General features: G+C 41.6%; 1 long non-coding RNA gene across 1 annotated transcript; it reads left to right on the top strand.

Moving 5' to 3' along the window:
* The first annotated feature begins 842 nt into the window (after nucleotides 1–842).
* Nucleotides 843–13,300, top strand: LOC141060011 (uncharacterized). The gene is made up of 2 exons (XR_012222645.1): nucleotides 843–1,408; nucleotides 12,976–13,300. It is a non-coding gene; the product is annotated as an uncharacterized lncRNA (long non-coding RNA).
* Nucleotides 13,301–14,269: the final 969 nt, after the last annotated feature.

Raw genomic sequence — 14,269 nt, 5'->3', positions numbered from 1 at the left:
ATCGTAATGTCACCAGTAGCCGTTCCTCAGGAGGAATCGCACGACGGAGCTGTGTGTCCTGTCTCCGGATGGATTGTTGGACACGAGCAAGCAAATCCATGAAACTTTCTTGGGACATCCGGATATAATCTGTAAATTTCTCCGGGTTTGCCTGGAGCTCGCTGTAGAGGGTGTGGTATGCCCCACGGCTCTCCCGGAGTTCAACAATCGGATGTATCCACATACGCCGCCGCTGCCGTCTTCGCTGCCTCTCTCTCTTCCTTTGTTCGTGGCAAGCAACTGCATACGCCTGAGCCATCGCGATGTCCAAATCCAAGTTGAAGTGAAAACTCTTCCAGCGCAGATCCATGGTCACGAGAAGAATCAAGCAAATGGGAAGAATACTGTAGACAGGGTCTATATATTAACATACCACACCCACAATGAAGTCCCATTGGTCTTGTGTGTTGTTGAATGGTTTTTTTTCTTTTTTGGGGGGTTGTCCAAAAATCTGTAAAAAAACGCAAACACAAAAAACGCATACAAACGCGCAAAAACGCTGCGTTTTTTTCCTGCATGCGCATAAAAATGCTTGAAAAAAATGCAGCGTTTGTATGCATTTGTATGCGTTTTTTCTATGCGTTTTTTTGCGCTAAAAACGCGCTGGAAAAAAAAGCAAGTGTGAAACTAGCCTAAGTCTAAATTGAAGCATCTCAGGTCCAGTCATCATCATCCAATGTCCTTTGGTCTTCATTTTGATGTCTTCTGTCTTCTTCTTGGTTCTTTTAAAACCACAGTTTTTCTCTAGCATATAGATGTTGTAGAAATCGTGTTGTGTATCAAATCAAAGTTCATAAATTCAAATGTTGATACAAAAACAAAGTCTATAGATGAAATGCAGCTTTAATATCTGTGCAGTGTCACCTTTAAAAACCTGGGCTTACATTGGCTCGCCTTGGATATTCTGGAATCCTCCATCGGCACTGGTCTTTGAACAGGTGTGACGTCTTTGGTCAGCAAAGCAAGGGTTAAAATGACTTCCTTGCTAAACATAGCACCATAACCAGTCCTTGTCCTAATGCACAGGACACATGTCAGGGTTGTAGCTTCCTGACAATTTTTACCTTATTGTTCACCAGCTTTTCATTGAAACTTTACAGGTGATTGGAAACCTCTGGAACTTGATAAGAACGTGATAACACAGTTCATCTCAGCATCATAGGATCATCGTCCTCTGGTTGTCAGGTTAGACACTTTAATCGTGACCGTCAGTGGTGGATACTGCACTCGTGACCGTCAGTGGTGGATACTGTACTCGTGACTGTCAGTGGTGGATACTGCACTCGTGACTGTCAGTGGTGGATACTGCACTTGTGACTGTCAGTGGTGGATACTGCACTCGTGACTGACAGTGGTGGATACTGCACTTGTAATTAACACAGTTCATTTCTCAGAAGTTATAGCTTTGTTACCTTCTGGGACTTCTGGATAGCGGCATTCTTCTTCTTGCAACTGATAAGAATCAATAAAGTTTAGAAATATGAAAAGTCTTTATTAACATAATTTCAGTATCTTGCTTGAAGTCTTCATTCCCTATCCTATACCAAATCTGGTAATTTTCCTATCCTATAATATCACAACGTACCATAGCAATCAGTAATATCCATATAATTATTATCAGAATTTGTACCATATATGGATTTCAATATTTGAAATAATAAACCAATAATAAGTGATAATACATTATTATCCATATTTTTTCAGATAGAACATTTTTATGTCATAGGTGTAATTACCTTTTCCAACCCATAGGTGTCACTGTGTTTTATGTAACCAGTGTTTTCATCTTTATTAATAAGGAATATATTTATTATACAAATAATATGTAGGAATGTATAGCCATGAACCAAAATAAGAATATATGAGTGAGCGAATGAATGAATAAAAGAATTGGTGCATATAACTCAGAAGTGAAACATTTCCTTAGTAATGAAACCGTATCATTGCTATATTTAATGAAGCAAAATTCTATAGTAGATATTTACTATTGATGAAAGAAAAAATAAAAATGTAAAAATTAAAATAAAAATAGAATAAAAAATTGAAAATTAAAAATAAGAATAAAAATAAGGCCTTTATGTTGATGCAGAGTAGTTATGTCTTCAGTAACATATACCCTTAATATTTCCATGATCTGGATTATTTCATAATTGTCATAAACTTGTGTTACCAAAATATTCAAATTATGCAACTTTGCATGTATTACTCCTCTTAGTGTAAAGAAATGACTCTTTATAATACTTATTATTATACCCAATACTTGTACCATTGTACCTTATTAATATTTCTTTTTTATTAAAATGTGTGAAGAAGAGGTACTAATCAAATGTGATGATGTAGTCAGGATCAAAAACATATTTTCCCCATTAATACCAAAAAATATTGTTCTATGAAATAATTCATTTATCAAAACCAAAATTAAAAATAATTAATTTATAAATTGTGTGAATTTATACTTGCTTATACCATTATTTGTCTGAAGATGTGTAACCATTAAAATTAATTTGAATATCATAAAATTATCCTTTGGAAAAATTAATTTGAATGTAGATTTTCTTCATAAACCATTTTGATGTGCGATGGCACTTTGCACTTATCCACAATTAACTAAATCAAGAAATAATTACTATAGAAATACAGAAATATATGTTGTGTAGATAATATTTCATTATATATCCTAATATTCTAATAAATTAACTTATTTGCATATTTCTCCTAAAGACAGTTTTGTTTTTTTTTTCTCTTGCATTCAGAATCCTGAGGCCTCACACATACACCAAACGCATCACATTACTCGCTCAGCAGCTGCTCCTACACTCAGTCACTGTCACTCAGACTGTGTCACATATTTAAGTTTAAACCAAATACCTCACATACAGAGGTGTGATGAATACACGTATTTTAACCCAAATTATCAATGCGCATTGTAAACTATTTAAATTTAGTCTTAATATTTCTTAGAATATTCCCCAAATACACATGATATAAATATATGTTGTATAGCTATACTTGACATTTAGGCCTGGAAAAAAATTCCATTGGTTTGCAAAAGTTGAGACCCCCTTGAAAATTCTTTTCCTAAAGAACAGAGACATAGTATACTGGTATACTTATTATTAGAACAAAATTCAAATTTCACCTGCTGTGGTAGTCATTCAAGCCATGCAATGAAGGCACACGCACAGAACACATTTTAAAATGCAGTTAGTTTTCTTTTAAGTGTTAAATATATGAAATCATGCAATTATTGCAACTTCCTGTGTAAATAAAGGCATAAATCCTTGTAAGAGAATTTTTCTGATTAAGTCCTGCTTTGAAATGAAAATTCTAAGGAAAAATAAAAGAGAAGGTTAATATCATATTCATAATTCTAAATTTTATTACTGATGTAGATTTTAATTTTCATTAAAAAATACAGTTCTACAATCTCTACTCCTACAAACACTCTATATATACTCTATGAATATGTATATACAAACTATAGAACTACAGGATTATACTCTATAAAATAATTACATATAACTCACTAATTGTATAACACTGTTACACAATATATATATAATTACTTTTTCTAGCCAATTCCTACACCCATACTTATTTCTCTGCAAAAAATATCCTGAAAGGTTCTTGCCATTTTGAAGCTGATAGATTCTTGGAGCAGAGTATTCAGTTTACAGGCCATGATGTCACTCACCACCTGCTTCTGTCTGTCAAATCCGGCCATCTTTGTTACAGAAAGAAGATCAGAACTCATCATTTTTCTTAACTCAATTTGTGTCTTTTCGGTGATCCTTTGCATCATTCCCTATGGCTTATAACAAACATGTGATTTTCTTCGTTCTTCGTATATTTGTTTTTGGGGAAAACTCATTTTAGAAGGCTTTGCTGATACAGGCTTCTGATAAGATTTTACTCTGCCTGTCCTCACAAAATTAGCACAATTTACTTTCCTTTCACCATTCTCGTGTTTTCTGGCAAAATCAAGGGATTGCGCACATTCCAATAAAGAATCTTTTTGTGACGCAATAACACGAGATGCAGGATTTAAAAACCAAAATTTTCTTACAAAACTCCTTATGAGGGACGGTGTTTTGACATTCTCACTCAGCATTTTGTACAAACGTTCATATATAGACATGAATGTGTACGTACATTCCTTCCGACCAATCTTTAATTTTTGAAGAATATCAATATCTGGATGATTTTCATTTGATGAACAAAAAATGAGAATTTGTAATCTGTCCTTATCAGTTAAATTCTCATGTGTTTCACCAGATAACTTTAAAGATAACCTCCTGGAAAAGGTTACAGGGATCCACATTTTGAACAACTGATTCTTCTCTTCGTTAGATAAATCAAACTTATCAACACTGCTTTCAAAAACCTCAGAGTTTCTACAAACATGGATTGTGTTGTCATATGCAGGAATTATTTTGCATATCTTTAGCAAACTTTTCCTTACTTTCCTTCGGATTTCGGCCTGTGTGTCGTCTATTTTTAGTGGTACGTCTTTCCCTTGTACATCCTCTACGTCAGTTCTGAAGTCTCCTCCTACTTCTCCATCTTGTTCCACGTCTGCAAGGTCACCTTCAATGGCCGCTACAGACACTTGATTACAGTCAATCTCGAGAACATCACAACAATCATTTTTGGATTTCTCTGACACAGATCTATGAAATATATCTACCATCTGTAGAATATTTTTTAATCTCTCTCTTTCTCTATTGAAAAGTTTACAATCTAACTTCTGATTCGCCAGTTCGCACTCGGCATATAATCTAAGCCATAATACTTCTGGATTAGACTTGTCTACAGACTTAAATTTCAATTTACTCTGCTTAGCAAGAGAATTAATGACATCCATTCCTCTTACCTTGAAATGTCTCAGCTTGTTCCTTTGATGGTCAATGCTGGGCTCCTGTTGTCTTCACACGTCTGGCTTCAGCACGTCTGGCACTTTGGCACTTATAGTACTTCTCAATCCATGTGGCAATTCTTAGTCCTCACTTCTAGGTTCTGTCTGATTCTTGTGAGTAGTGGACTTCCTGATAACTTGCACATATGACTGACGTTAGCAAAGTTCAATCCCCCTTTTGGGCAAGTTGAGGGAAATCCGCAAAAAAAAATACAAAAATGCAGATCTGGCTGGCTCTCCAATGTAAAATAATGCTTATCCTTGTAAAATACTTAGGACTAGTTACCAGATAAAAATATAGTGGTTTATTTGGATTCTTCCATCAAAGAAAAGATTATTACAGAAAAACATAAAAATAGGAGAAAGAGAGATTGTCCATTAGTTCATAGCAAAAGCTTGTCACCTTCTTTCTCTGGGATTGCAAATGGTAAAATGGCTTCGGTCTCTCTCAGGCTTCTTCATAGTAAAGTCTTATACCACCTGTTCAGTTATGTCCGTGCAGAGATGGCATCTTGCTTCTGTGTCTCATGATGGTGAGGGAAGGAACGAGCGACCTCTACAGTTAGCCATGAATTATATACGTCTCTTGAAGCACGTGATCTCGGTATATATGGAGTTTGACATTTACCTCAAGGCTAAACTTAAATATGTAGTGGAGCTGACATTTACCACTTGCTAAAATAGCACATGCAGTGGAAGGCAATGTCCCGTACAGAACATATAAGAATACAACTCTATAACTAGTAGATAAATCCATAACTAATATAAATCCATAACTAATAATATTTAACAGTTACTTATGGTATTGACTGAAACCAATGTCCCCACTGCCATGAGATCTTCCCGGAGCTCCTTCCTGTTGTCCTTGGGTTAGCCTTGACTCTTCGGACAAGCCTGGCCTCGGCACGGGTGGAAACTTTCAAAGGCTGTCCAGGCCGTGGAAGGCTAACAGTAGTTCCATAAGCCTTCCACTTCCGGATGATGCTCCCAACAGTGGAGACAGGTAGGCCCAACTCCTTGGAAAGGGTTTTGTACCCCTTGCCAGCCTTGTGACCCTCCACGATCTTGTCTCTGATGGCCTTGGAATGCTCCTTTGTCTTTCCCATGTTGACCATGTATGAGTGCTGTTCAGAAGTTTGGGGAGGGTCTTAATTAGTCAGAAAAGGTTGGAAAAAGAGATAATTAATCCAAACATGTGAAGCTCATTGTTCTTTGTGCCTGAAATACTTCTTAATACTTTAGGGGAACCAAACAGAAGTCTTGTGGTTTTAGGGGTTGAATAATAAATGACCCTCTGAATAAACTTTTCACAATGTAAAAAAAAAATAATAAAAGAAATAACATTCTTTTTTGCTGCAGTGCATTTCACACTTCCAGGCTGATCTACAGTCCAAATGTCACAATCACCCATTAGAGTATGCATCGAATTTTATTGAAGAAACCTCCCAATGATAACAGTATAATCTCCAAAATGAATAAAAACTCAAATTGCACTGTTCCAAATTATTAGGCACAGTAGAATTTCTAAACATTTGATATGTTTTAAAGAACTGAAAATGCTCATTTGTGGAATTTGCAGCATTAGGAGGTCACATTCACTGAACAAAAAAGCTATTTAACTCCAAAACATCCTAACAGGCCAAGTTACATGGTAACATAGGAACCCTTCTATGATATCAACTTCACAATTCTTTCATCCATTGAACTTGTGAATTTTTGGAGAGTTTCTGCTTGTATTTCTTTGCATGAAGTCAGAATAGTCTCCCAGAGCTGCTGTTTTGATGTGAACTGCCTCCCACCCTCATAGATCTTTCGCTTGATGATACTCCAAAGGTTCTCTATAGGGTTGAGGTCAGGGAAAGATGGTGGCCACACCATGAGTTTATCTCCTTTTATGCCTATAGCAGCCAATGACTCAGAGGTATTCTTTGCAGCATGAGATGGTGCATTGTCATGCATGAAGAGGATTTTGCTCCTGAAGGCACATTTCTGCTTTTTATACCATGGAAGACAGCTGTCAGTCAGAAACTCTATATACTTTGCAGAGGTCATTTTCACACCTTCAGGAACCTTAAAGAGCCCTACCAGCTGTTTCCCCATGATTCCGGCCCAAAACATGACTCCTCCACCTCCTTGCTGACGTCGCAGCCTTGTTGGGACATAGTGGCCATCCACCAACCATCCACTACTCCAGCCATCTGGACCATCCAGGGTTGCTCGACACTCATCAGTAAACAAGACTGTTTGAAAATTAGTCTTCATGTATGTCTGGGCCCACTGCAACCATTTCTGCTTGTGAACACTGTTTAAGAGTGGCCGAATAGTAGGTTTATGCACCACAGCATGCCTTTGAAGGATCCTACACCTTGAGGTTCGAGGGACTCCAGAGGCACCAGCAGCTTTAAATATCTGTTTGCTGGTTTGTAATGGCTTTTTAGCAGCTGCTCTCTTAATCCGATGAACTTGCCTGGCAGAAACCTTCCTCATTCTGCCTTTATCAGCACAAACATGTTTGTGCTCAGAATCAACCACAAATCTCTTAACAGTACGATGATCACGTTTAAGTTTTTGGGAAATATGTAATGTTTTCATCTCATGACCAAGGCATTGCACTATTTGATGCTTTTCAGCAGCAGAGAGATCCGTTTTCTTTCCTAAATTCCTTGAAACCTGTGCCCTGCTTAATAATGTGGAACATGATTCTTAAGTAGTTTTCCTTTAATTGGGCTCACCTGGTAAACTAATTATCACAGGCGTTTGAGATTGATTTCCGTGATCCAAAGAGCCCTGATACACAATAGCATCTATGAGTTTATTTGAAAAACAAAAAATTACATCTTTATGACACTTAAATCCAATTTGCATAATAATTTGGAACGCAGTGTACATGGCTCCACTCCGTACACACGCTGCTCCGCTCCCACCTCATACACACGCGGCTCTGCTCCCCACACCTCGTACACACGCAGCTCCGCTCCGTACACACACGGCTCCGCTCCGCACACTTCGTACACACGCTGCTCCGCTCCCCACACCTCCGCTCCCCAGACCTCGTACACGCACAGCTCTGCTCCGTACACACACAGCTCTGCTACATCCCCCCTGTAAATCCCTCCTGACCCCACACATAATAAACTTCACCTCATCCATCACCATGACAACCAGCACAGCTGAGTCCCGCATACACTGAGGGTCCTGATCTTGTGACTCCTGACTCCTCCCCTCCTGTGACCTCATCGCAGGTCCTGTGCGTGCAGAGAAGCCCAGGAGCTATGTCATTGCTGGGATTTATCAGGGCTGCGGTGGCCGGTGGGGTCTCTGGCAGGGTGAGGATGGGGTCAGTACATCGGGGTGTGTGGCAGCGGGGATCAATTCCCAGACAGCGTGAGTGGGCCCCCTCGTCTTGCCCAGGTGTGCCGGGTGCTGACGCCAGCCCTGGCACCAATATCCCACCGATCTGGCTAATGTGGCGTTCGTGGTTTCACATTTGGAGGGTGAGGCTCTGGCCTGGGTTAATCCTTTGTGGGAGCGTGATGATCCCATAACCTCTCAATTGTCAACCATTTTGGAGACCTTCAGCAAAGTTTTTTGATGAGTCAGGTCGCATAGCCTTGGGAACTGAGGCTCTCTTTAATCTCCACCAAGGCTCCAATATGCTATTTGTTTTCGTACTCTGTCCTCGGAGCTAGGGTGGAATAATGAGGCACTGGTCGGAGCATTCTGGCGTGGGTTGTTGGGTCAAATTAAGGAGGAACTGGCGGGTCAGGATACTCCAACCTCCCTGGAGGATTTAATCTCTCTGGCCACACGTATTGACCTACGCTTCCAGGTGCGCTCCCAGGAGTCCGTTCAGGAGAGGAGGTACAATCGTCCTGTTTCGTCCACCAATAGATCTCTCAGCCCGTGGTCTTCAGCGTCCTCTTCCGTTCCTGCGCCTGATCCTATGCAGGTGGATTAGGTCAAAATGGCGGATCAGTGTCGGAAAGAGAGGGATGCACAAAGGCTTTATTTTTATTGTGGTAGTGCCTCGCACTTACTCCGTTTCTGCCCTGTGTGACCGGGAAACTTCTCCACCTAAGTCAGGTAGGAAAGGCCTCCCTGGGTGTGTGTGACTCCTCTCTACCCTTAACCATGTCTGTCCAGATAATTTCTGTAAATAGGCGCTACTCGGAGTTGGCGTATTTGGACTCGGACGTGGCAGGCAACTTCATTAGTCTTGAGGAAGTCAAGAAGCATCAGATTCCGGTCAGGATTCTGAAGGAGCCGCACCTGATTTCCTCTGTGGATGGAAGGCCTTTACAAAAGACCGTCACGATGATTATGGAGAAGGTGGAGTTGCAGGTGGGGGCTATGCATCATGAGAGAATCGCGTTCTTCATCCTGCCCAATTTGTCCCATGCAATTCTTCTCTGACTATCTTGGCTGAGGGCACATGAACCTATCCTTGACTGGCGCTCGGGGAAGGTTCTTCGTTGTGGTCAGCACTGCCATAATTGATGTCTGTTATCATTTCTCCCTGTCAAAATTTCTTGACCCATCTTTGCTCCGGCCGGATTACCAGTTTCTTATTGGTTCTTTGCGGATGTCTTTTGTAAGAGGGAGGAGGAGAGTCTTCCCCCACATCGGCCATATGACTGCCCGATTGAACTTATTCCTGGCTCTACTCCCCCCCAGGAGTAGAATCTATCCGCTCACTCCAGCTGAGTCGCAAGCCATGTCGGAGTATATTAAGGAGAATCTGGCCTAAGGCTTTATCCGACAGTCCTCTTCCCTCGCTGGCACTGGATTCGTCTTTGTCAAAAAGAAAGATGGCTCACTTTGTCCTTGCATTGACTACAGAGAGCTCAATGAGATTACCATCAAGAACAAGTATCCACTGCCGCTCATCCCTGAGCTCTTTGATCGCCTGCGAGGAGCAAGAATCTTTACTAAGCTTGACCTCCGTGGGGTCTACAACTTGGTCCGTATCCGTGCTAGAGATGAGTGGAACACCACATTCAACATGCTGGATGGGCACTACGAATATTTGGTCATGCCCTTCGCCTCTGCAATGCTCTCGCAGTGTTTTTAGGAGTTCATAAATGATGTCTTCCGGGATCTCTTGGATTAATGCGTTGTGATGTACCTCGACGACATTCTTGTTTTTTCCTCCAGATCTGCCTTCCCATAGATGGAACGTTCGTCAAGTGTTATTACATCTGAGAGATAACCGTCTCTATGCCAAGTTCGAGAAATGTATCTTCGTGCAGACATCCTTGCCTTTTTTGGGGTACATTATCTCTGACTCTGGTTTACAGACGGATCCCGAGAAAGTGTCCGCCAACCTCATCTGGCCGCGACCCGACAGGTTGAAGGCCATCCAAAGATTCCTTGGTTTCGCGAACTATTACAGGCAGTTCATGCCCCACTTCTCCTAGTTGATCATGCACCTCTCGTCACATCCTCAAGGGAGCTGATCCCAGTGTTTGGTCTGTGGAGGCCGAGGACGCCTTTCTGACTGAGGGCTCATACTCACGAGAGACTCGCATGATTCTTGTGCGAGTCTCTTGCATGAAAACCTGGCACAGCTGCCGATACTGGGACCGGATCGTGCAGCTACATAGAAATACATGTAGCTGCACACTCCGGTCCCAGTGCTGGCGGCAGTGCCAGGTTTTCATGCGAGAGACTCGCACGAGAATCATACGAGTCAAGTGAGTATGAGCCCTGAAGCAAGCCTTCACACGAGCGCCGATACTTCATCGCCCAGACGCTAACAGACCATTCATTCTCGAGGTGGATGCCTCCTTGGGGGTTGGGGATGTGCTATCCCAGAGGTCATCGTCCGGTTGATTGATCACTTGCGGATTCGCAGGGTAAACAAAGGTAAATGCTGGACGCTTGCGGCAGTAGGCGGAGCGTGGACAGAGCTTCACGGAGGAAGTAAACTGCCATCCGCAGCCCTCCTGAACGCTAGTCTGAAACTAGCCTAAGTAGGGGAAAAAAATGTACCGTATTTTTCGGACTATAAGACGCAATTTTTACTCCAAAAATGTGGAGGAAAATGGGGGGCTCCTCTTATAGTCTGGATGTACCGGCTCTTGTGGGGAAGCGGCATCGGCAAAGCAGTGGGTCACAGAGGCAGGAGCCGGCTGCTGTGCCTAACTCTTGTGCCCGCTGCTAAAGAGAAATTAATATTCACTGCATTCCACGCCCATGTAATTCCTACAAAAATAGGGAATCATGTATAGTTTTGTACAGAAATAAAACAAGCTTTGCATAAATCAATAGTACAGTTGATGACAAATAAAAAGTTTGTAATATATGTTATTAGCTTTATTCTGAACTTTCAATTTCAGGCATTTCTCAGGGTACAGCTCAGTAAATGTTTCACGTCCTGATGCTTCACAGTCTATGAAGAAGGGAGCAAGTTTGTGCTGAATCGTACCCCAGAAAGGACCTGAAACTGCGAGCTAATAACGTGAAGCGCATCAGATCAACTGACCTCTCCAAACAGGAGCTCAGAGGACGAGCAAACGAAAACAGGAAGCGTACAGAGGAAACGTACACTGGACTATTGATTTATGCACAGTTTATTGAAAGATTAGATATGCTTTATGAAGTACTTACCTTAATCATGTTTTCCTGTTCACATTAGCAGTTATTGAGATGAGTGCAGGGCTGCGGGCATACTTTATCAGTGCCTTTCTGCTTTGATCGGTAGAGGAGGATCTTTACTACTGAACATATACATAAAATGCAGCACAGATTCATCTCCACTAAAAGCCGAGAACCTTAGATCAGGAACAGAACAGACATTTAGAGGACATTTCATAACTTTCCCAAATTATTCCGAAAAAATATTCAGCACACCCTGCATTTAAATACTGTACCCAATTCATTATATATTGTCAGAGTCTGTCCATTTTATACCAACTCCACCAAAATGGACACCGACTCCACAGCCCTGAATTTGTGACCATCAAAAATATTCAGAATTGAGAGTCCTCAGTGGTTGATACCTTTTAATGGCTATCTGAAAAGATGGTGACACATTGCAGCTTTCCAGACTACTCAGGTCTCTTCATCATGCTAGACTAATACAAAATCTGAAGAATCATATATATATACACAACACAGCACAGAAAGAAATAACGCAATAGGTAAGACAAGTGACGTGAAGCAGAAATATCATTATGGGAGGGGGAGAAACATAAATATTGGACCAGTTCATAGATAAGGAGTGTGAAAGTTTTATTGTCCTCTGATTGGGGCCTCCTAATGTGTTGTGATGACCCCACAAGGTCTTATGGGGGTTTTACACATAGCGATATCGCTATAACGTCACCGATTTTGTGACGTTATAGTGATATCGCTAGCGATATCGCTATGTGTGATACTTACCTCCGACCGGCTCCCCCGCTGTCCATCGCTGATCGCGCGAGAATGTCCGGCTCCATTTCTCGTCGGGCGCTTCCTGCTGTGACGACGAGCGACGCGTGGAGGCGGGCGGGAGGACGTCAGGATCGCTGTGTGTGAAAGGTGGGTATCGTGCGCTGCGTCGCTGCTGCATCGCTGTGAGGTCTGCCTGTGTGACAGCTCACTCGCGATCATTTAGCGATGCACCAGCGATCCTGACCGGGTCGGATCGCTGGTCGGATCGCTGGTGCATCGCTAAATGTAAAGGGGGCTTTAGGAGCAAATTCCTTAATTGATGTAAAAAGACATAAATCCATGCGACACATTCATTCCTGCATTGAAAGTGTCAAAGGTCGTCATGAGCTTGTACTTCCAGACCCTCCTGTCTCTCTGAGATGTGAAGTTACCTCTCAGTACCAGTAATTGCATGTCCATGGTGCTGTGATCAGGCATAAAAGAATACAAAGATATACATCTTCCCTGACCATCAAAAAAACACTGAAGCCTAACAAAAAAAAAAAAGAGCTAAAGCAAGTGTGATTGGAGCCTTGTTCATCCCGATTGATGTGAACAATTTCTCCAGAAGTAAAGACTTGACTAACTGGTATGTGTGTTTGTGACAGCAGGACAAACGTAGGTCGTCTAGTGATGCAGCTCCATCCAAGTCATCGCTTACAAGAAAGTGGTTTATGCATCATATTCTCTATTTTGTATTGGAAGAAGTGGTTACAAGTGTCGATGTCCATGAAGATGTTTCTGCGCCTCCTGGAAATTTTCAAATAAAATAAACATTAAAAAAAATGACTAATTGTGATACATGGAGAACAGGTGTAAAGAACATACAGTAGCATTGTTATGTTCTGAAGTATCTTGCGAGATAAATCTGTTTGCAAAAATTCATTGTTATTGCAATAAAAATTCTGGCACCAGATTATTTTTATATTTTTATTACTTTGTTCCAGAAAATGAATTTGTAACCCTCTGTCACGGGGTCCTTCTCTGGTATCACACAATCAACAGAGCAAGTGAAGAGTGAACAATTCCAAGACCTTTATTCAGGCAAAAATATGAAAAGGTCCATATTCAGTCCACCACACAAAGGATAAGATAGTCCAGAATAAGAATGCAGTCCAGTAACAGGATAAAATGTCCAGGGAAACGAGAATTCCAAAACTCTAGCACCAGAGGATAAAAATGGGTCCTTCTCTCTGAAATGCAGCCTTTACACCATCCTGTCTCCACCGAAACTGACTTGCCCAGCTCCTGTTCTCTCCCCCACCCCCTTCCTTGTCCAGGGGTAGTCAAACCAGTTGGGGCGGTTTCCAGGCCTCCCAGAGGAGAACAAAGGGCATTAGGGATTAATGCACTACAGGTGGTCATCAAGAGCCAGATACAGTAAGGCTGTAGACTTACAATGTAATAAGAAAAACACTATGAAAATAACTGAAATAGAAAAATAGGTATATACAAAAAATGACATCCACATAGCATATCACACCATCACAACCTCTCTCCCCCCATAATAAGTGAGCACGCCATGAGGTCTACACAGACCTCTGGCCTGCTCACTTTAGTCCACATTGCTCAGTTATTTATAGTTCCTTGTACAGTGGCAGGGGTAGGCCGGCCTGGGGAGCCTATAGTTCTTGTTGAGACAGTCCATCGGCGTTCTGGTGTTGGCTTCCCCGCTTGTATTGGATGGAGAAGCTGTAGGGTTGTAAGGACAAGCTCCACCGCAGCAATCTTTCATTGTCCCCTGATACACGATTCAGCCATGTGAGGGGGTTGTGGTCTGTAACAATTGTAAAGTCTCTGCCATACAAGTATGGCTGCAATTTTTTTAGCGCCCATACAATGGCAAGGCACTCCTTTTCAATAGTGGCATAGGCCACTTCCCGATCCAGTAGTTTCCGACTG

This window comes from Dendrobates tinctorius, unplaced genomic scaffold (assembly GCF_039654945.1).
Source record: "Dendrobates tinctorius isolate UK_male_01 unplaced genomic scaffold, ASM3965494v1 ptg000232l, whole genome shotgun sequence".
Classification (NCBI taxonomy): domain Eukaryota; kingdom Metazoa; phylum Chordata; class Amphibia; order Anura; family Dendrobatidae; genus Dendrobates; species Dendrobates tinctorius.
Note: the sequence above shows the minus strand (reverse complement) of the source record. Positions and strands in the feature narration are given on the sequence as shown.